General features: G+C 40.9%; 1 pseudogene; it reads left to right on the forward strand.

Moving 5' to 3' along the window:
- The first annotated feature begins 1,145 nt into the window (after window positions 1-1,145).
- On the forward strand, window positions 1,146-3,255 carry LOC113894646 (annotated as a pseudogene).
- The last annotated feature ends 20,337 nt before the right edge of the window (window positions 3,256-23,592 follow it).

Here is a 23,592-nt window from a genome sequence, read left to right on the forward strand (position 1 = left end):
GTCTGAAAGAAAATCCTGTGATTCACTTTTTAGAAGGAGATACTTTCAGTACCCTTAAAGTATTTCTAGGGATTATCCCAGAATAGGGATAATTTTGAACTTTAGGAACATTGGGTTAAAGACAGTTATATTAAATAGGGTGGAGAATATCAAACACAAAGGAATGATTAAATCAAACAAGAAACCATTTCTGCAGTTGTCATTCAAGAGAGAAGAGGCTATTTCCAGTTTTAAATCAAATAACTAAGGTGTGACTAATTTTCTCTTTTTTTGAGTAATTTTTATTGGAGTATAGTTGATTTACAAAGCTGTGTGAGTTCCAGATGTGCAGCAAAATGAATTAGTTATACATATACATATATGCACTTTGGGGGATTCTTTTCCCATATAGATTACTACAGAATATTGGATAAGTTCCCTGTGGTATACGGTAGGTCCTTATTAGTTATCTATTTTATATAGAATTGTATGTATATGTCAATCCCAATCTCTCAATTTATTTCTCTCCCCCCTTTCTCCCCTGGTAACCATAAGTTTGTTTTCTACATCTGTGACTCTATTTCTGTTTTTAAAATAAGTTCATTTGTATTATTCTTTTTTAGATTTACATATAAGTTATATCATATGGCCTTTGTCTTTCTTTGCCTGACTTACTTCACTCCATTTGGCAATCTCTAGGTCCATCCACGTTGCTGCAGATGATATTATTTCACTCCTTTTTATGACTGAGTAATATTCTATTACTACCACATTTTTATTCACTTCCATTGTCAACTGACATTTAGGTTGCTTCTGTGTCTTGGCTATTGTAAAGTGAATAATTTTCTCCTGTATATAGTTTAAGGGCTTCCCAGGTGGCGCTAGTGGTAAAGAACCCACATGCCAATGCAAAAGACATAAGAAACGCAAGTTTGGTCCCTGGGTCAGAAAGATCCCCTAGAGAAGGGCATGGCAACCCACTCCAATATTATTGCCTGGAGAATCCCATGGACAAAGGAGCCTGACAGGCCTTAGTCCATAGGCTCTCAAAGAATCAGACATGACTGAAGTAACTTAACACACACACAAATATATATTTTTAAACTACTTTTCTTGGTAACTATAGTTGCATCAGAAGAGAAAACTAGATTATTGCAGGGATAGGAATGGGACGGAAACCTGCCTTCTATCAGAAACACGTTTGTACTGTTGGAATTGGTACCACATACATATATTTATGGGCATAAAGCTAATAATTTATTAGTTGCTTATTAAATAAATAAATTTATGAAAAATGTAAGCAATGTGCTAAATTCCACAATTTCCAAATGCAGCAGTTAACATCATGTAATCCTTTCCATAACTTCAGCCAGCAGATGTGTTATTTGGTCTTATTCTCAAGCATCTGGTTTTCAAGATGGCTCTGCTGCTGACTCCTCTGCCCTGGGGTAGGATCAGTGATGACTTGTAACACCCACAAGCTGATTGTGTCAATTTAACATAAAGAAGAAAAATGGAGAATAACCTTTCAGTCCCAGATCTCAGGTTTAGTGCAACATCCTCAGCTCATTTGAGAAAGACCTACCCAGCTTAGGGGGTAGAGAATACAAAGCATGCCACCTCTTCCCCAGCAACTCTGTAACATGGAAGAGAAAGACACATGGTCTTTGTTCTCCCAAAGCAGGCCCAGATGGAGTTCCAGGAAAATTTTCCATGTTTCTCTTGTTGCTTCCTCACAGGCTATCTGCTCTCAGTGAGTAGGGAAGGAGGGTCTCCTTTCTCTCTCTTGTTTGTCCTCTAACACCTTAAATCCAGTGGGATGATGTTCATTTTGTGTGCATGTGTGCGTGCACACACACACACACATACTCACACACTTCCCCATATCATAAACCTGACTTCTAATAACTCCAAGGTCTAAATTTCTCTTTCTTTTCACCTTTCCCTAACTCATATTCTGGCTTCATCTCAAGTTCATCCCATGGGATGGCTATGGCTCTTGTTGAAACAGGATATTCTAAATTCTGTTCTCCAGATGAACCCTTAAGAATAGGGTTCTTAAACTCTAAGGTGCCAAAAAGGAAGAGGAAAGAAAGGACAGACAATGAGCTGTGGTTGATTATAGCTCAAAAGGGCATGTGATGGATTCCTTTATTCACAGGGGTCGATGACCTGCACTAATAGAATCCAAAGCCAGTGAAGTATGGATTCTAAAAAAAATCCATTGGTTGGAGGTAGAGTGATTATTGACAGAAAAATGTTGCTAAACAGGAGTTTACTGGAATTTTCCCTGGAGGACATTGCCTGAGAGACAAGTAACTGGAAGTGCTTTAACCAGCCTCAAGCCTTTGTTACTTTCAGTTTATGGTGTGTGACTATAAACAGCTGGACACAACTGAAGCGACTTAGCATGCACCCACAAAGATTCATGAGGAGAAAAGAGCTAGTGAGAGACACACAAGCCTTAAGACTGGTTAGAAAAAAGAGGTTGGAGACATATGAGGGGTGAGAGAAGAAATAGTTAGGGGTTAAGGATCTCTTTTCTGGAAGTGCACTCAGCAGTCCCGCGTATCTGTCTCTTGCTTCAACTGTGCTTGGAGGGAACAGACCCAGGGACGCCCCTTGCTCCAGCCTCCGACCACCCTCCAACATTTTTTCCAGTCACAACATTCAGAATCAGCCACACAGCTGTCCACAATCACTGGCAATAACCACTATTTTTTGAGCTTAACTCCTTATTACCTGTCAACCATAAACTCCCAGATTCGCCAGAATTATTCCACCGAGGTGGAGACTTCTCTCCACCGCCTGGTCAACATGCATCTGCAGGCCTCCTACACTTACCTCTCTCTGGGCTTCTATTTTGACCTCAACGATGTGGCTCTGGAGGGTGTGGGCCACTTTTCATGAATTGGCCAAGAAGAAGCACAACGGCCCAGAGCGTCTCTTGAAAATGCAAAATCAATGTGGGAGCCACATGCTCTTCCTAGAAGTGCAGAAGCGTCTCTAGATGACTGAGGTAAAACCAAGGATGCTATGGAAGCCACCCTTCTCATGGAGAAGAATCTGAACCAGGCCCTTTTGGGTCTGCAGAGCCTGGGTTCTGCCCGCACAGACCCCCACATCTGTGACTTCCTAGAAAACCACTTCCTAGATGAGGAGGTGAAACTCGTCAAGAAGATGGGTGACCACCTGACCCACCTCCACAGGCTGGCTGGCCCCCAGGCTGGGTTGGGCGAGTATCTCTTGGAAAGTCTTACCCTCAAGCAAGACTAGGAGCCTCTGGAGCCCAGCGGCCTTTGAGGAGCCCCCTAACATCAGAGCATCTGCCTGAAGCCCCTCTTTACACCCACTAGGCAGCTTTTTAACACCCTGGAGAGACCACTCTCAAGCCCTGGACCAAATGGACACAATAAAGCTTTTTGAAGCCATATATATATATGTTTTCTCCTGCTGACAATGATACTCAAACTCCAGAGGAACCTATGGGCTTCCTTCTTGGCCTCCCCTCACCAGCTTCCCTCTTTCTCAGCCTGAGGTAAGAGTGGGGGTTGGGCAGGTGGCCAGAAGCAGTGGGGCAGGGTTTCCATGGGAACCCCAGGGTGTCTGAGAGACTTTCTCCCACTCCAATCTTACACAGATTTCCTAGCCTATGCACCCCCATTTCACACTCGGTGAAAAAGAAAACAGGCGTTTCCCTAGAAACAAAAGAAGTTTAAACCACACCCCATTTCTCTCCTCAACTTCTCAGTTTAGAATAAGTAATTCTATGTTGTTGCTTTTTAGTTGCTAAGTCATGTAAGACTCTTTGCAAACTCATGGACTTCCCACTCAGGGATCGAACACAACTCTCCTGCATTGATGGGCAGATTCTTTACCTTTGAGCCATTTCTGGTGGCTCAATAGTAAAGAATCCACCTGCCAATGCAGGAGACACGAGACCCGCAGGTACGATCCCTGGGTAGAGAAGATCCCCTGGAGAAAGAAATGGCAACCCATCCCAGTGTTCTTGCTTGGAAAACCCCATGGACAGAGGAGCCTGGTGGACTACAGTCCATGGGGTCACAAGAGTCAGACAGGACTTAGCGACTAAACAAGTTAATTCTAACTCTATTCCCTATACTAATTACTTTCTAGCTCAGTAGATCTCCTCAGTAAAATGGAAAAGATTATAATTAGACCCATATACTATTTCATCTCATGTGAGCTTCAAAATAATTCTGAGCTATAGGAAATGAGATTTCACCCTCTTTTTTCAAATGAAGAAAATGAAACCAGCTTCACCGTTCAGACCTGAATTTTATTCACAATGCCCCATTTTTACAAGGAAAAACAATTAAGAACTTCTAGTTAACATTAGGTTCTACTCAGACCTTGCTAGGAGCAACAAGTTATTAATGAAGTAAAGTAGATTTGATGTAAAATGGTGAAAAAGGAGTTGCCAGCTTTGGAGACTCTATATCTCCAAAAGGATGAGTTAAGCTGACAAGAGCATTCTGTCACCGAGGAAAACCTAGGGTGTAGAGAGTGTCCATCTTTCTCAAACACAGTGACACCTTTTGCAACTACTACTACTTTTCTGCTGAGACCCGTAGAGAACCAAAGCAGGAGGTCTCAGAGCAGGATGTCAAAAAAAGCAAATTAGGGCTTTTCAAATGATCAGACTGAACAAAATGCACTGCAAAATGAGATCCCCTGGGGCTAAGTTCAGAAAAACAGCCAGCTCCCTGGGCCATCAAGTTAAATTCCACGGAGACTATTCCAAAATGGAAAAATCTCTACCTGCCAGATGATCTCTTGGGAAGGGTACTGAATATGCATACCACTTGGAGTGGGTACAGTGAGACGCCCAAAAGGTGATTGAGTGACTGACCTGTGAAAGGAGGGTGGAGTGACTACAGGGCTCTGTTTTTTAACTGTTCTAGATATATTTGGGGCCAGAGCTGAATTGCCTGGGATAAGAAAAGGAAGTTTGAGCCCCACTCTTGTTTTAGTCCTTCCCACAAATAGCCCAACTGTACTGTGCCTCCCTTCTAAACAAACATAGAATGAATAAGTTTTTTTTTAATATCTATTTAAGGGGGAACCAAACTACTCATCAGCCTGGGCTTCTCACTTGTGTTAGTGTCATCCAGATTTAAGACATGAGTGCTTCAAGAGAGTCAGGCTCAACTTTTAATATTCAGTGAGTGTTTATACAGCACCTACTGTATGCCGGGCACTATCCCAGATCCAGGGAACACAGTGAACAAACAGGCAAAAGTTCTTACCCTCAGCAATCATACTATAGTTTGGTGGAAGGAGACACAATAAATTTAAAATACGTTAAAATAAATTATAAAGTATGTTAAGAAGGAAAAAAGTGCTACAATAACAGGAAAAGAAGAACAGAGTAGGGAGGATGGGGTGTGTAACAGGCTAGGTATGTGTGTGAGATGGCACTTTCCATGGGCCAATCTGGATCGACCTCCTTGAGAAGGTGCCCGCTGAACAAAGGCTCGCCAGAGGTGAAGAATGAGCCTGGACAAAGATAGGGGAAAGATTTTCCTGCAGAGGAAACAGCTAGGGGTGGACCTCATGGTGAGAAAGTGCCCAGCACCTTCAAGGAACAGTGAGGAGGAAGAGGAACAAAGAGGGGATGTAGTCAGAGAGGCAGGGGCAGGGGGATGGGAGATCAAGGAGCCAGACTGCACAGGGCCAGGGGGGATCGAGGATCAAAGAGCCAGACTACACAGGCTCTTATAGACCAACAGAAGAATTCAATTTTACTCTGAATAAGGGAGGCCTTAGAGGATTTTAAGCACATGACTGATATGATCTGGCTGGTTTATGTTTTAAAAATATAATTCTACTAGTCATGTTGAAAATAAGCTATAGAAGAGGAAGAAAGAAGCAAGGACACTGCTGGTTAGGAGTCCTTTGCAACCAGAGAGAGATGGCTAGTGGCTAGGAAGCAGTGAAAATCGCTCAGTCATGTCTGATTCTTTGTGACCCCATGGACTGTCCATAGAATTCTCCAGGCCAGAATACTGGAGTGGGTTGCGGTTTCCTTCCCCAGGGTATCTTCCGAATCCAGGGATCAAACCCAGGTCTCCCGCATTGCAGACAGATTCTTTACCAATTGAGCTGCAAGAGTAGCCCAAGAATACTGAAGTGGGTAGTCTATCCCTTCTCCAGTGGATCTTCCCAACCCAGGAATCAAACTAGGGTCTCCTGCATTGCAGGTGGATTCTTTACCAACTGGGCTATCAGGGAAGCCCTGGCTAGCAAGCAGGGTTTTGACAATTGAGGCAGTGAGAATTGATTACATTATGGATATAATCCTAAAGGTATAAGCACTACCTTCACCCTAAAACTCAATTATGCCTCACACTCTAAGTCTTTACATAAGACAAAACACAATAGTTTAGTCATTAAGCAGAGCCAAGGACCTTTATTTACTCCTTAAGAGTCATAGATAAATATTCTGAGCCATATCCTGTGAGCTGTTTTGCAGATACTGAAGCCCCCTCACCAGGCAGAAGAAGATGACTCTGTGAAGAGAGGATGACTACATGATGACCAGAGAAAAGCTGTGACATAAGCTATTCCACTTCACACAATTCCGAGAACTGTCCCCAAGAAGCAGGAACAAACTCTGAAACTAGAGATTAACTGTACTCAAAACAACCAAGACGATGCTCATAGGACCGCCACATCACTGATACTGAGATGACTGTCAGAGCTGACTGTGCCATCCTGCTCCCTCCCTCCACGCATACAACCTTGAACCTCCACTATAAAAACTTCTGCTCCTTGAGCAGCAATCAGGAGTTGGTTCGCAGACACAAGTCCACCTTCTCCCCTGGTTGCCAACCTCCAAAATAAAGTTACCTTTCTTTTCCCTCGTCTCCTGAGAACTGGCTATCAAGCGATGAGCAGCCAGACCTGAGTTTGGTAACAAAGGTAAAGGCCACAAGATGTCTTGACAGATTGGATGTGTGAGAGAAAGCAAGGAGGAAAAGGAAAGAAGGAAAAAGAGGGACAGAGGAAAGAAAGAAGACAAAACAAGAGGGAGAGAGGGGAGCAAGAGAGAAGGAGAGAATGGGAGAGGGAAGAGAGAATTCAAGGTTGACTCTCAAAGTTTGTGGTCAGAGCCAACTGAAAGGATGAAGTTGCCATCAACTGATACAGAGAAGACAGCAGGTAAGACAAAATCACTTGGAGTAGCCAATGGCAACCCAATCTAGTATTGTTGCCTGGAAAACTCCATGGACAGAGGAGTCTGATGGGCTACAGTCCTTAGGGTCACACAGAGTCAGACACGACTGAAGCGACTGAGCACACAGCACACAAGATACATTTAAGGAGATGAATCATTCCATTTGGGAATGATTGGGACATGTTGATTGCAGATGTCAAGATGGGCAAGGAGAGATGCTGAGAAGGCTGCTCAAAATATCAAACTTAACATGTTCAAGAGAACCCTACTCCTGCACCCATCACCTCTCACACCCAATCCAAAATACCCCTTTGCAGTCTTCTATTTCTCAGGGTATATAGACATTCTATTCAATATAGACATTTACTCAAGCCAAAAACCTTGAAGTCATCCTGGACTCCCTCTTTCTGTCATATCCCACACCTAATTATAAACAAACATTGTCAATTGTTCTCAAAATGTACTCAGACTCTAATCATTTCTCACTCTGTCCAATGCTGCCATATCTATCCAAATCACTAATTTTATCCATTAAAAGTAATGGCTAAACCACATAAACTGAACTCCCAGGCTAAAAAGTAAATATTAAACTTAATCTCAAAAATATTTTTTCTGTTATTTAAAAGCATTCAAATATTTAAACCTTGACATTATAGTATAAGAATTATAATTTTTATTACTATAGAACACATTTTAACTGAAATCACTTTTAAATGAGGGTGGTATGTGAGGGCAAACTCTTCTGTTTTAGGACACTGCTGATAGTGATGCTATCACCAAGGTAACATCTTCTTTCCTTTTTTAATTTTATTTATCTATTTATTTTTGTCTGTTGTTGGGGGCCAGAGTGAGGTACTCCGCCTGTGGCAAAGGTCATGAGGAAGGAGGCTCGACATACGCAAAGGCGGGATCGAGCCTCAGGAATCCCCCTGGAAATCCTTGAGCATCTACCCCCATAACCAGAGCCTGCCTACTTTACTACTTTGTGCTCTCACCTACACCTCTGACTTTACGGGGGGCTGTCCCCCACCACCTCTTTCGGAGAAGGAGTTAACCTAGAGCTCCAGTTAATAAAAACTCCTGGGCGTGACAAGAGTGTTTCAACCTACAAACTCCTCTGAAGGTTCTCTAGCCTGCCTGACAGGCTTGTCCGGCCACATGTGATTGCTCACAGCCTCCCAACCGTGAGAGGTACGAGATGCTTTAAACCTTCTAAAAACAGGTTCTTTAGAGAAGTTAGAAAATTATTAGTATAAGCATACTGGGCTGATTAGAAATTGTATTGGTGAAGGGTTTTTCATTTGTTGAGCCAATGTTTGTTGCTAAGACTCTACATCCCCTGCCCTTACACACATTAATGAATATATAGAAGAAATAAGTATTAACCTTTGATATTAATCACGTTAGACCTTAGGCTAAGTAAATTCTTTCCTTAACTAAAACCCACTATACCCTCACCCTATATGAATGTAACTTTATTTGGGTGGCGTGTGTTTTAAGAATAATCACCCCTGGAGAAATAAGTGTCCTGGTTGACTGACCACTGTCACAAGGAGAGGGTCATAAATTGTCAGCAGGCCCCCCTGGCCAGAAGATGATGTAACACCCCTAAGACCTCTGTATACATTTGTATGAAGCACCTGACTTTGATAAAAGTCAGGACTGCTGACCCCACGTGACTTTTGCATAACATCTCAGTGTATAAAAGTAGACCATGGAAAATAAAGAATTGGGATCAGTTTCTTGAAATACTGGTCTCCCCATGTCTCTCTCTCTCTCACTCTGGCTGAGTCTACATCTGGAGCGCGGAACCCACCAAGCTTACTAATTTTGCCTGGGCTTCTAAGATCCGACCGGGGAGGCCTCAGTGTCTCCTCTCCTTTGGGAGACCGGAAGGACAGCTGCAGCCTACGTAAGTGGTGCAAGCTTCTTGTCTTGAAGTTTTATTGGTCTCCCGCTTAAACCAAGCTACTCAGCCTCTTTTCTCCACTAAATTTTCCTACTGAGCTATCCTCATTCTATTACTCCTTACATCTCTAATTAATATCTAATTGAAGCTATTGTATCCTGATCCTCGCCGATGCCATCCCCGCTTTGAATACCCTGGATCAGCCGGGGCTGGACCCTGGCAGTCTGTGCTGGGTCTTCATTGCTTTTGCACAGGTTTTCTCTAGTTGTAGTAAGTGGGGGCTACTCTTCATTGCTCTGCACAGGATTCTCATTGTGTTGGCTTCTCTTGTTGCAAAGCACAGGCTCTAGGGCACTTGGGCTTCAGTACTCGCAGCACACGGGCTCAGTCATCGTGGCACACAGGCTTAGTTGCTCCAGAGCATGTGGAATCTTCCCAGACCAGAGATCGAACCCATGTCCCCTGCATTGACAGGCAGATTCTTGTCCACGGCACTATCAAGGAAGTCCTTTCCTTCTTTTCTAACAGTAGCTCACATAAGACTTACCTCCTTAACTCCTGAATTTGACGATTTGGTTGAGGGTAGTGATCACTTGTCCCTCAACAAATTCTACAAACTCTGGGCATTACCTGAGAAAGATGCTTCCTGACAAACTTCAGAGGCTTTTTGTAAGATTGTCGCCCTTGCAGGTATCTGGTATTTCTAATATTTTTGCATGTATTTGCCATTTCACACAATCACTTAAAAAGTCTGTCCTTAAACCTTGAATCTAAAAAGATGGCAACAGAATAATTTCCTTTGAGACAACGAAATGAGCTCTGACTTTCCATCTATATATCAATTTTTGTTTCATGAGCACCCATATTAGTACCTTCTCTGTAGTCAAATGCTAGAAGAATCATGTAACCTAGCATGTAAGATATCTGCATGATCAATATACTTCATATCGGTCATTTCTTCAGTGGGGTCTAAAAACAAACTACTTTCTCTTCAAGCAACCCTTTGACTGAGTGAATCCTGTTATGTTGATATTTTTGTCTGCCAAATATCATCAAACCTTTCTCTTAAGTACCCTGTTTGAACACTTTTCTTAAGTTCTTGACAATGAGGTTCAAAGATTTCTTGTAGCTCATGAAACTTGTCTTTGGCTGAAGAGAAATCTTGACAGTGCCTACTGTCTGCTGATGGGTTGAAATCCTGTTATATTTGTCCAGGTGGTAATTACTTTCTGAACACACACCAAAAGGTGTGATTCAAAATATCAGTTGTGATTCTCAGATCACACACAGCCTTCACCATGTCAGTTTCATTGTCAGTGACAATCACATTATTGTTCAGTTGCTAAGTCCTATCCAACTCTTCACAACCTCATGGACTGCAGCACACCAGGCTTCCCTATCCATCACTATTTCCCAGAGTTTACTCAAACTCACGTTCATTGAGCCCATGATGCCATCCAACTATCTCATCCTCTGTCATCCCCTTCTCCTCCCGCCTTCAATCTTTCCCAGCATTAGGGTCTTTTCCAATGAGTCAGTTCTTTGCATCAGGTGGCCAAAGTACTGGAGCTTCAGCTTCAACTTCAATCCTTCCAATGTATATTCAGGTCTAATTTCCTTTAGGATTGATTGGTTTGATCTCCTTGCAGTCCAAGGGACTCTCAGAGTCTTCTAGTCACGTGACATGACAATTTCTCTTCTCATTTTCTATTCAATAACTATTTCTTCAGTGAGACTCACTATGTTGTTGGCTGTTGAGAGACTTAACATCTTTCAGCAAACTACCAAAGTGAAACAGAGTTGAATTTATCATTAATCCACCAGGCTGTCAAACTTTGAAAAAGACATCTGGCTCTCTCTGCATGCCGAAATGTCTGATGTATGGTTTACTAAAGTAGTACACTTAATGATGATGTTACTGCCTTTGTGTTCAAAGCAGACATAATTCAGAAAAAGAGATTTTCAGTAGCATGTTTTGTAGAAGAAACTTTAATCTAAGATTCATGTGCATACCTTAAAAATCCTTCTATTGAAAATTGAAATAGACTATGGATAATTGTCAACAGACTATAACAGTCATTTTCACAATCCTTTTATTTAAAAGCTTAGGCTTCACAAGTTCCTAAGTCTAAGGAATCATCTTCTAAAAGGATTCTAACAAAGTCTGTGTTTCTAGACTTGTCATATAAACAAAATGTGTTTTAGGTACCTCATTTTTCTCTAACTCATTTTCTTCCTAGTTTTTAGCATGTCTTAATCAAAGATTAGTTTTCATGGATGTTGTTGAGCATGATTAGAGTCTTTCATCCCTATGAAATTTTGAGGTGCTGAAATTAACATTCTGCTTTTAATCCATCCTCACAAGATGAGAAGAAATCCCAAATAAACCATCTCTATGAAACACTCATGGACTAAATGAAATTAAATAACTAAAACTTAGATACAGTTCTCAAAAATTAATTTATTGTTATGAATATGAGCATATAAACTACAAAGATTATAATAATTATATAGCTAAGTATTCTCATCATTATTACTATTACTACTACTCTTAACTGTTATTAGCAGTTTAGTAATAGTCAATATTTTTATAAACATGTTAGTATAAATATATATAATATTCTTCCTAAAATTATATAGATAGCACATTATCTCATAATTTTATTAGTTGTCAATCTGTTTTCTTATTAAACTATTTGAAAATACTTAATGTTTGCTTTTTTACATAAAATTGACAACTTTGACCACCATCACTAATTATTTTTCCCTTATAATATATATACATTTATGCTTCAATCAAGTGATAAAATTTCAGCATGTAAAACATATAGTGACATTTTTCCCTCCAAAAAAGTGCTTGCTGATATTTGATAGTGAAGAAAGCTGAGTGCCGAAGAATTGATGCTTTTGAACTGTGGTGTTGGAGAAGACTCTTGAGAGTCCCTTGGACTGCAAGGAGATCCAACCAGTCCATTCTGAAGGAGATCGGCCCTGGGTGTTCTTTGGAAGGAATGATGCTAAAGCTGAAACTCCAGTACTTTGGCCACCTCATGCGAAGAGTTGACTCATTGGAAAAGACTGATGCTGGGAGGGATTGGGGGCAGGAGGAGAAGGGGACGACAGAGGATGAGATGGCTGGATGGCATCACTGACTCGATGGACGTGAGTCTGAGTGAACTCCAGGAGTTGGTGATGGACAGGGAGGCCTGGCGTGCCGCGATTCATGGGGTCACAAAGAGTCAGACACGACTGAGCATCTGAACTGAACTGAACTGAACTGAATTACTTAGGTTTCCTGGCTATGCATGACGGTAACCCTGAGGTTATTGACCACACAAAGTTCAGAGATGCCAAGAATGACAGTGAAGCAGGTCCCGCTATCTGGCTTTGAAGGCAGAGTCCAAGATAAAAAGATCTTGGCCGCACACCAAAGGATGATCTCGGTGACATTCCTATATACGTGTGTGTTCTCACCCCTACCCAGGATATTAGCTTCATGAATGCAGGGAGTTTTTAAATTCATTGTTGTATCTTAGGTGCTTTGCCCAAAACCAAACACATAGAAGACACTCAGTAAAATTTGACAAATGGATGAATGAATACTATGCAGCTGTTATAAAAAACAAAAACTGTCTATGACAGTCCCCTGCTATCCACAAGGGATAAATTCCAATCCCAGTCAATGCCTGAAACCAAACCCTATACATATACGTATGTGTATATACATACACATATGTATACTATGTATTTTTCTATATACACATACCTATGATAAAGTTTAATTTATGTTAGAGCACTAGATTAGCAACACTAATAAAATAGAACAACAAAATATATTGTAATAAAAGTTCCATGAATATGATCCTTCTCTCTCTCCTTCTCTCTCAAAATATCTTGTTGTACAAATGTAATGCCTTTTTCATCTTTACTAAGCATTTATCCTGCACTGCGGCCACAATTGAGGTGCTATGGCAAAACTAGCACAAATTTCTTTTTCTTCCTTCACAATTTCAAAGGTTGATTTGTTCCTATGATAGCAAATTCAGCATATGATTTTTTTTTTCTTTACTTTTTAAGTCAAGAACTTTCACCTTTTCACTTACAGGAAACACATTAAGGCTACTCTTTGGCTCATATAAATTTCCAGTGTTACTACTCTTACATTTTGCCATCTTTACTAAGTAAAATAAAAGTGACTTGAATACAAGAACTCTGATACCAAGGCAGTCGACTTGCTAACCCACTAAGTGACTACTGTGTGGGATACACTGGACAAAGGGATGACTCATGACCCAGGCAGGACAAAACCGGATGATGAGAGATTTCATCACACTACTTAGAGCAGCGCACAAATTAAAACTTATACATTGCTTATTTCTACAATCTGCTATTGAATATTTTGTACTGCCATTGGCCAAGCGTAATTGAAATTGTGGAAAATGAAACCACAGATAAGGGGGGAAATTGTACTTTTATTGACATGAAAAGATGTCTACAACATATTAATACAGTGTAGTATGCCTTTTATATAGATAGTTACTTTGCTTGCTATGGTATCTTAAGGAGCTGGCTTACAGTCTGAGATATGGGAGGACTTAACAAACACATCTTGAACAAATGAATTAATGAAACAAATACAGTAACTGCCATGTGGTTGCACTCCCTTCCTCCAGTCTTTCAATCTTCCAAACCATCTTCCTTCATTCATTCATCCATTTATTAATACGTCCATGCAATCAATGCCATAAGAGTGATTTAGCATTCAAGTCTGATGACATTTTCCTGCCCCAAATTCTGTAATGGCTCCCTATAACCTCCAGGATAAATTCTAGCAGCTGTAACAGGGCATGCTAACACTTTTTATCATCTGATCTCAGCAAACCAAAGCAGACATATCTCTTGCCGCGGTCTCCTCCTCATTTCCTCATGCCCTCCCATGCCTTTAGCGTTAGCAACACCAATTGTTGTAATTCACTAGGTACGCTAATACCATGTTCCTTCAATGTTTCTGACAAGCAACCTGTTGCCACTCTTATCTTTGTTCCTCTGTATTTAACATGTCCTTTTTCTCTGTCTGCTTTTAAGATTTTGCCTTTATCACTGGTTTGAGCAATCTGATTTTTTTTTTTTTCCTGGACATCCTGACTTGGGGGATCTTAGTTCCCCAACCAGGAATCAAACCTCTGTCCTCTGCAGTGGAAGTGGGGAGTCTTAATCACTGAACCACAAGGGAAGCCCCAGCAACTTGATGATGATGTGCCTTCATGTGGCTTTCTTCATATCTCTTGCACTCAGATTTCATTTAAAGTTTTTACTAAATTTGGGAACTTTTCAGCAACTATCTCTTCAAATATGAGTATTTTTGTCCCCATCCCCCAATCCCTTCTCTCCTATGAGACTCCAACTTCATGTATATTAACCACTTGAAGTTCTCTCATAGCTACTGATGCTCTTTGCTTTTAAAACATTTTTTTTTTAATCTGGCTTCATTTTGGATAGTTTCTATTTTTGTGTCCTCGAGTTTACTTCTCTTTTCCCAAGTGTAATTTGCCATTAAGTACATTGTGATTTTTACCCCAAGCTTTATAGTTTTCATCTCTAGAAGTTCAGTTTGGGTCTTTCTTATGTCTTCCATTTCCCTGTTTAACTGTTTGAACATACAGAATAACTATAACTGTTTAAATGTACTTGTTTGCTAATTCTAACATCTGTGTCAGTTGCAGGCTGGTTTTGATTGATTAATTATTTTCCTTGTTACAGGTCATGTTTTCCTGCTTCTTTGTATGCCTGGTAATCTTTGTTTTAATGACAGACATTGTGAATTTTAACTTGCTGGGTGCTGAGTATTTTTGTACTCACATAAATATTTGTGAATTATGCCCAGGATGCAGTTTAATTACTCAGAAATAGTTTGTTTTTCTTGAGTGTTGCTTTTATGATTTGCTATGCAGGTCCCAATTGGTATTCCCATCTAGGGTTAATTAATCCCTGCTACTGAGTTTTCTACACAATTACCCTAAACTATAAACTTGCCAGTTTGGCTTATGGGAATAAAAAACATTTCTGGAACTGTGTTAATGCCAAGGACTATTTCCTAAACCTTTTAAAAAATTTCCCCCTCTACCTACCTTGAGTAGGACTTAAGACTTCCCTGGTGGCTCAGACAGTAAAGCGTCTGCCTACAATGCGGGAGACCCGGGTTCAATCCCTGGGTCAGGAAGATCTCCTGGAGAAGGAAATGGCAACCCACTCCAGTATTCTTGCCTGGAAAATCCCATGGATGGTGGAACCTGGTAGGCTACAGTCCATGGGATCACAAAGAGTCGGACACAACTGAGCATATTTATTTACCCACCTTGAGTAGTTTTCTTACACACATGCACTGATAAGTCATCTGCTAATTTTTCAAAGAAAACTTCTGCAAATCTCCAGGGTTCTCCCTATGTGTAGCAATTCCTTCTATTATTTTGTCTTGCAAACTCTAGCTGCCTTGGTCTCCCCAGGCTCACAGCTCCATCTCTTCAATTTAGGAATCTGCCAAACTCTGCCTGGGTTCCCTGTCAGTGATGTTTTTAATATTCACTTTTACTAATTTTTTCCTTAATGCACACTGATGTTTTTGAATCAGAGATGGATTTCTTATTATATTCACAACAAAATCAGTAGAGTAATAGTGCAATGTCCCTCCCCCATGCCTCCAAAGTAACTTGATGAGAACCAGATATAAACATTTGTGGTATGTGGATGACAAGCTCAACTCATAAGTGAAGAACACAGAAAACAAGTTGCCTGTTCTTGCATACAAGAGAAAGAGGCAACTGCCTCCCCTTCTACACCTGAGAATCCCCTTGGAAATGTCTTGCTCTAACCCTTTGGAATGTAAATAAATCTCTCCAGGGGAAAAATAATCCCTATGTCTCCAGATTTACAACTCAGAGATGTATCCAAATTCTAAGTTCCATCCCCTCTTGAAATGTAAACACATATCTCTGGCAGTAGGTAAATCTCTCTGGAGTTCTCACTCTCTATACAGTTATAAATTAACTTCTAAGACTAGCTCTCAGAATATATTCCAAGTTAAGTAAAATTTGCTAAGAAATCCTTAACTGTGTGGAAACATAAACATATTTTCTCTATAATCACATCTTCCCTATACCTTGACCTGGAAACTTTTATATCAATAAACCGAAACAATTGTATGACTGACTTGTTAGTTTCCCATCTCTCATGGATCACTATCCTTTATTGCCCCCTGTTCTGTGTCTTGAAAACTGTTGTTCTATATATTTTCCTTAGTTTTATTGGTTGGTCCAGGTGGAAGAGTAAATCTAGTGTCTATTATTCCATCTTGGAAGGGAGTAAAAGACCCATGCTGTTTTATGGTTCCTTGACTTTGTACTTACTCTTCCCTCTGTTTGGTATACACTCCACCACCAAAACACCTATTCTTGTCATGCTGCTAAGTCGCTTCAGTCGTGTCCGACTCTGTGCAACCCCATAGACCGCAGCCCACCAGGCTCCGCTGTCCCTGGGATTCTCCAGGCAAGAACACTGGAGTGGGTTGCCATTTCCTTCTCCAATGCATGAAAGTGAAAAGTGAAAGTCAAGTCGCTCAGTCATGTCCAACTCTTAGCAACCAATGGACTGCAGCCTACCAGGCTCCTCGGTCCATGGGGTGCCATTGCCTTCTCCGATTCTTGTCATACATCTGTCAAAATTTACATCTTTCGGTCTCAGCTCAGGGCACTGGCTCACATGTAAGTTTTCCTTGACTCTTTCATGCACATTTGGGTGCCTATAGAAGAGAAGGGAGCACCAAAGGATGAGATGGTTGGATGGCATCGCTGACTCAAGGGACATGAGTTTGAGCAAATTCCAGGAGATAGTGAAGGACAGGGAAGCCTGGTGTGCTGCAGTCCAAAGAGTCAGACATGACTGAGTGACTGAACAACAACAAAACTGAGCATGGCTGGTTCCTGCAAACATGCATCCTGTCCCTAATTCTAACATAACCTTCATTTTAGCATAACACTTCTCCATGCATCCACATACTTCAAGAGAGGCTCATCGCATCCCTTCTCCAGATTCTAAGGGTATTTCATTCTTCTTGGCAGTGATTTATAGAAGATAGGCACATAACCCATGTCTGGCCAATGAGATGAGAGAAGTCAGCTAGTGGACTTCCAGAAAAAAATTCTTTGCTCCTGAAAAAAGAAAAAGAAAGAAATGTTTTTCCTTGTTCTTCTATACATTGTCATATTTGGATGTGCTTGGATATTGTGTCTCCTTACTAAACACTGTGAGAATTAAGCCACCACTATTAGAGCAGAAAGATAGAATCTGGGTCACTGATGGCATCCTTGGGCAGCAGTCTTCCAACATAGTCATGTGCCATAATAAATTTTCAAATTACTTAAGACAATTTGAGTTGAGTTTCTATTTCTTTCAGCCAAACAGCCAGCCTCACCAATGAACTACCTTTATCCCCAAGCTCCTATAGCATCTTGTATGTGCCTCATTTTCAACTGCCGTTGGCTGAACATCTATCTTCCTCCAGATTCCAAGCCTCTTTGAAAGCCAAGAGGACACAGTGCATTATGTCTCTTAGAACCAGGGCTTGATACAGAGTAGGGGTGCAAGGCATGGAAACGAATGACTGTTCACCAGTCAATCTTTTCAGAAGGTTGTCAAGTTTCTGTCAATAGTATTATATATTATTATACAGTAGCATATATTACAAGAATATTTATTAAAAACTTCACTATATGCAAACTACATGCATCGTCTCGTGCAATCTTCCCCAAAACGCTCTGGAGTATACTGTTATAATACTGCATTCATTTTACAGCAGGATAATGAAAGTTGGGAGGCTTCCCAGGTGGTACAGTGGTAAAGAATTTGCCTGCCAATGCAGGAGAGGCGGGAGATTCAGGTTCAACCCTGGGCCAAGAAGATCCCCTGGAGTAGGAAATGGCAACCTATGCCAGTATTCTTGCCTGGAAAATTCCATGGACAGAGGAGCCTGGCAGGCTACAGTCCATGAGGCTGCAAAGTTGGACACAACTGAGCACACAAACAGAGTACATAATGAAGGTTGGGAAAGTTTGGTAACTTGCCCAATCTTATACAACTAGGAAGTGATGGAACCTGGACCAGGACATGTCAGGAGCTCAGCGAAGCTTTCTGGCATCAAAGTGGCCAGTTAAACCATCAAGCAAAAATGGAAGTGGCAGTGAGTGTTTACTCACTACCACATGTAGAACAAGAGGCTCAAGCCAGAGAAAGCACCGAGTGCCCCCTATTCCTCCTCCCCTGAAATGGCACACTGCTCAAGAGTCAGGTGAATTAGTGCAGATATGGAGGTGGTCTCACTGTTGGGGGACCCCAAACAAAAGACTTCTGGGGCCTGGGCAGAGGTGGGAAGAGCTGGGAGTATGAAAGTAATGAGTACTGAGTCAGAGTAAGGGAAAGTGTCTTCAAGGTTTCTCCCTCCTCCTACCCAACCCATAAAGAGACCTTCGTAGAGGCATCTGAAGAAGATCTCAGACCAAGTGCACACGTAAAGAGACCTCAGACTGAAGGCACCTGGGTCAGGAATGCACAGATGCAAAGAACATGACCAGCCAGAGGGAACTGAAGCTTTGACAGCATCTCCCTTCAGAGAAACTGTTTTGCACGGGCTGTGCACAGGTGAAACCTGTCAGGTAGAGCCTTGGTGATTGCCTTAAGATTGGACCCAAAAAACACACATTGGTTTTTCCGGCCAGGAGTCAGACTCCTCAGGATCCAAGTCTCTTAACCACTAGATCTTTTCTTTGAGTAAATGACCTTATCTTATTAATTTCTATCTCCCCAGCAAAGTCTAACACTGGACTTTAGCCCATGATACATATAATAAAAGTGAATTGAATTGAGTTATAGAAAGTAGTGAGAGAGAGAGATAGTTGCTGACATTCAAATACTAACCAAAGATTCTGCCATGGTTTAACTGTCTTTCTTTTTAAAGGGATAAACTGATATTTCAGAAGCATAATCCAATAGTTCCAGGAAGATATTTTCAGGATGCTATTAATGAGATCTCCTCAATAAATTCTAAAATTTTTCAAATGTTTCATTTATCCCTTTTTCACCTTGTCATTGAACTCATAAGTATTTCATCAACTATCATAAAATTCCAGATTCTTTTCCTTTTTCAACACCAAGCAAGATATGTAGATATCCAATAAGTATTCATTAATGAAGATGGCGAAGGTCAACTTGATATGTTTTTCCCCTAATTGCTCCTGAAGACCCTTAGCATCTTTTAGACTTGATTTGAAAGCTTTAGAAGAGCACATTTCAAATCTATATATTATTAATTAACATTACTAGCTTTGCCATTTTTCTTTGTTCAAAAGGCTTTGGTGTCATTAATTACATATTCAGAGTGATGGGAATAGATTCAGTTTAATCTAAAAACCCTAATTCATTAAACCATTTCTGCACTGTTGAAATCGAGAGTTGGGAGAATAGCATTCTGTTCTGGGGTCATTCTTTCTTCTCCCTCTTTCAGTTGGGATAGTAAAGCAGGGTGATACAAGTCAGTTTGCAAAGTCAAAGGTAGAAGATATATCTTTTATAGCTACACAACAACAACAAGAAAACTTATCCATTAGTGTCTGGTTTCCCCACATTAATATGTGTGGATGTGTTAATACACATCCCTAAAGAGAGAACCCCAAGGAAGGTGTTAAATGAAAACACAAAGTGAATTTACACATGTATTTTTTAAGTAACCTGGCCTTTATAGAAGTTGAATGCTCTCTGGGATTGTTCACTTCCCAAAACTTCCCCTTGACCAGGCCTCTCTAACACTTTCCCACCTCTACTCCCTCTGTGAACCAGCCCACCACATACACACATACACACACACACACACACCCCCTCACTATCTTTAAGCCTGTATGTTGCCAGACTCTCCAGCGTGTGGAAATGCCACCTTAAGGACTTGTTAAGATCACCTGAACACTAGAGGGAATCAACAGCAGATCAGATGATACAGAAGAACTGATCAGCAATCTGGAAGACAAAATAGCAGGAATCATTCAGTCAATACCTATCAATAATAATTTTATCGTAAATGAAATACATGTTACAATCAAAAGACAGAGGGGCTAAATGGACCAAAAAAGTGAGACACATCTATATGCCACCTACAAGAGACTCAGATCTAAAGACACACACAGAGTGAAAGTGAAGTGATGGAAAAACTTCCGTAAAAACTGAAACAAAAAACATACAGCTGGGGTTATCCATAGTCATATCAAACAAAGTTGTTCTAACCTATTCAGATCCGCAGGGAAAAGGCATTATATTTACTGAACAGCCTTCCTCCCTAGCATAGCATACTCCTCTACACTCTACAAATGTTAGACAATTATTCCGACAGACACTTATTTTAGCCCTGGGTTTCTAGCTCCACTTGAGTTTTTGAAGTCTCAGCTTCAGTTTTCTTAACAGATACTTAAAGTGAGATTTTACAAGGTGAGTTTCTAGTTTCTTCTCCAATCAGGCTTCTTCCCCAGCTAAAGTTAGTGTCCTCACTGAGGCCCCTTTTCTCCCTTGCCTGCCCTTCTTTCCTACCATATACCAGCCCTTCCTCCCCAAATATATTGTCTTTTAAGGCATTTTAGATCATAGCCTGTTATCTCATGATCCCATAAACAAGATAAAAATAGACGGCAGAGGACATAGAGTCACTGAAGCAGCCAGCAGCATCTCTCTTTTAAATTGGAAAGAATATGCATTCTGGCACAAGGGTTGGGGTAATATTTTGGGCTCTGAGAAGAGGGGAGTTGGAAAGGTCAAGGGAACTGTGTATTTTGGTACATAAAGGAAACCCTGCTAGAATTGCTTCAAGGATGGAGTCTATGGTTTTCTTTTCATTAAATTAGTTGACTGACTATAGCAAATCACAAATTCCAAAGAGAATTCAAATGAAGGAAATATATAAGATCAGCACTGGAAGTTTGCATTTAACTCAGGCATAAACTTCTGATCTTAAACAGGGAGAACTAACTCCTTTGATATGTAAAATAAGTTCAAAACTATCCTCCTGTTTTTCTCTTTCTGGGAAGGAGTTTGCACATACTAGAGCCACTTTAGATGATAAATAATATCCTTTCATATTCCCCAAAATCAATGAAAAATGAGTCCAAAAATCCGGACTCCAATTTGTAGCCACCTTGAATCTGGTGATGTGAATCACCTGCCTTTCTGAGTCACAGTTTCTCATTTGCAAAATGAGGATAAGGGTATCTTTTTTCACAGGGTTGGTGTGCATAGCCTTTTGTAACCTCTAAAATTACTATGATGGTCCAGGCACATTTCCAAAACATTATTGTCACCATCAAAAATTGGGGAACTGGAACTTCTCTGGTGGTCCAGTGGTTAAGAATTTGCCTTGCAGATGGGAATATAAGCTGGTGCAGCCACTATGGAGAACAGTACGGAGGGTCCTTAAAAAACTAAAAACAGAGCTACCATATGACCCTGCAATCCTACTCCTGGGCATATATCTAGAAAAAACATGATCCGAAAGGATATATGCACCCCAGTGTTCATTGCAGCACTGTTTACAATAGCCAAGACATGGGAGCAAACTAAATGTCTATTGACAGAGGAATGGATAAAGATGTGGTACATATATACAATGGAATATTACTCAGCCATTAAAATGAATGAAATAATGCCATTTGCAGCAATATGGAGAGACCTAGAGAGTGTCATACAGGTGAAGTCAGACAGAAAAGGAGAAATATTGTATAACATCCATTATATGTGGAATCTAAAAAGAAATGATACAAATGAACTTACTTACAAAACTGGAAGAGACTCACAGACTTAGAAAATGAACTTATGGTTGCTGGGGGGATGGACAGTTAGGGACTTTGGAAAGGTCATGTACAAACCGCTCTATTTAAAATGGATAGCCAACAAGGACCTATTGTACAGCACACGGAACTCCACTCAATGTTATGTGCCAGCCTGGATGGGAGGGGTTGTTGGGGGAGAATGGATACATGTGTATGTATGGCTGAGTCTCTTTACTCTTCACCTGAAACTACCACAATATTGTTAATCAGCTATACCCCAATATAAAAAGTTTAAAGTATGGGGAAAAAATTAAAGTATATGTGACTAAAAAGTGGGAAAAAAAAATCGCCTTGCAATGCAGAGGACATAGCTTCAATCCCTGGTCAAGGAACTAAGATCCCACGTGCCACAAAGAAACAAGCCTGCGTGCTGCAGCTAACTGAGCCTGCGCCCTCTGGAGCACGTGATCTGCAGCTAGCAAGTCGGTGCTCCAGAAGGAAAGATCTCTCATGACACAACAAATATCCCACACGCCTCAATGAAGACTCAATGCAGCCAGATAAACAAATAAATATTTTCTTAAATGTTGGGAACCATGTGTTGGTAAGCCATATACCCACTAGCCTAAGGAAGGAAGACATTTTCTGCATATAATGCCTGTGTGTTGCCACCCTGAAAACAGTAAACTGAAAAGACTCTGCCAAGAACTGAGAGAACTGAGACCCATCACTGCCCTGGAAGGTATAAGTCCTGGCAGGGTTCACTGCCTGAATCTTCTAAGCAAAAGGATAATTTTGACCAGAAACACAACAGAAATGGATCGTTTTCACATATACAATAAACTACTACTTAACATTTATGAAATACTTGCTATGTGCCAGGGGGTGTTCTAAGCACTTTACTAGTTTTACCTAATTTAATTCTCCCTGAGAAGTAGGTGCTATTATTATGACTTGCCTAATTTTACAAATGAGACATAAAAACTAAGTAACTTTCTTCAGGTAATATAGAACTGTTACAGAGATTTGAACTCACACTCTTAGCTGCTTATTTACTTACCCTCCCCTTAAAATCCAGATAAGATTTTCTTTTCAGAGAAATGTGGAAAGTCTGAACCTCTCTCCAGGACTCCTGTAAAACTCAGGGGGTGGGACAGGGCAGGGGGAGCCAGGGACATTTCTCTGCCAAGGTTCCCTTTGGCTCTCATTTTCTGCTCACCATCTCCCTGTTTGGGCCTATCAACCCAGAAGTGGACTCCGACTGCCCATGATTTCCACCCCAAGAATTTTTGAAGGCTTCCAGAGATAGGCTTGACAGCCCTGTAGCAGACACAGCTTGCAGTTCAAACAATTCTGTTTCTGTAAGTCGCTGGGCAGTTTCCACAGCCTGGGCTCTAGCCTGCTGCCCTGTTGCTCAGCCCTCCTCTCTCCATCCTCCCCGCCCCCCTTCTTGTCTGTCTCTCCAATTCCTGTTCAGTCTTTTGTTTCTTTAGTTCCTGCCATCCCATACTCACATGATCTCACTTTGCCCCCAAGTGATTTATTAAGATATTTTTTTCCTAATCAAAGGTTGTTCCCTCCCTGGGAGAAATTCTTAATATAATGCTAGCTCTGAAAATGAGGGTATTTTCACCTTGGTATATATCCAT

This window comes from Bos indicus x Bos taurus, chromosome 6 (genome assembly GCF_003369695.1).
Source record: "Bos indicus x Bos taurus breed Angus x Brahman F1 hybrid chromosome 6, Bos_hybrid_MaternalHap_v2.0, whole genome shotgun sequence".
Classification (NCBI taxonomy): Eukaryota; Metazoa; Chordata; class Mammalia; order Artiodactyla; family Bovidae; genus Bos; species Bos indicus x Bos taurus.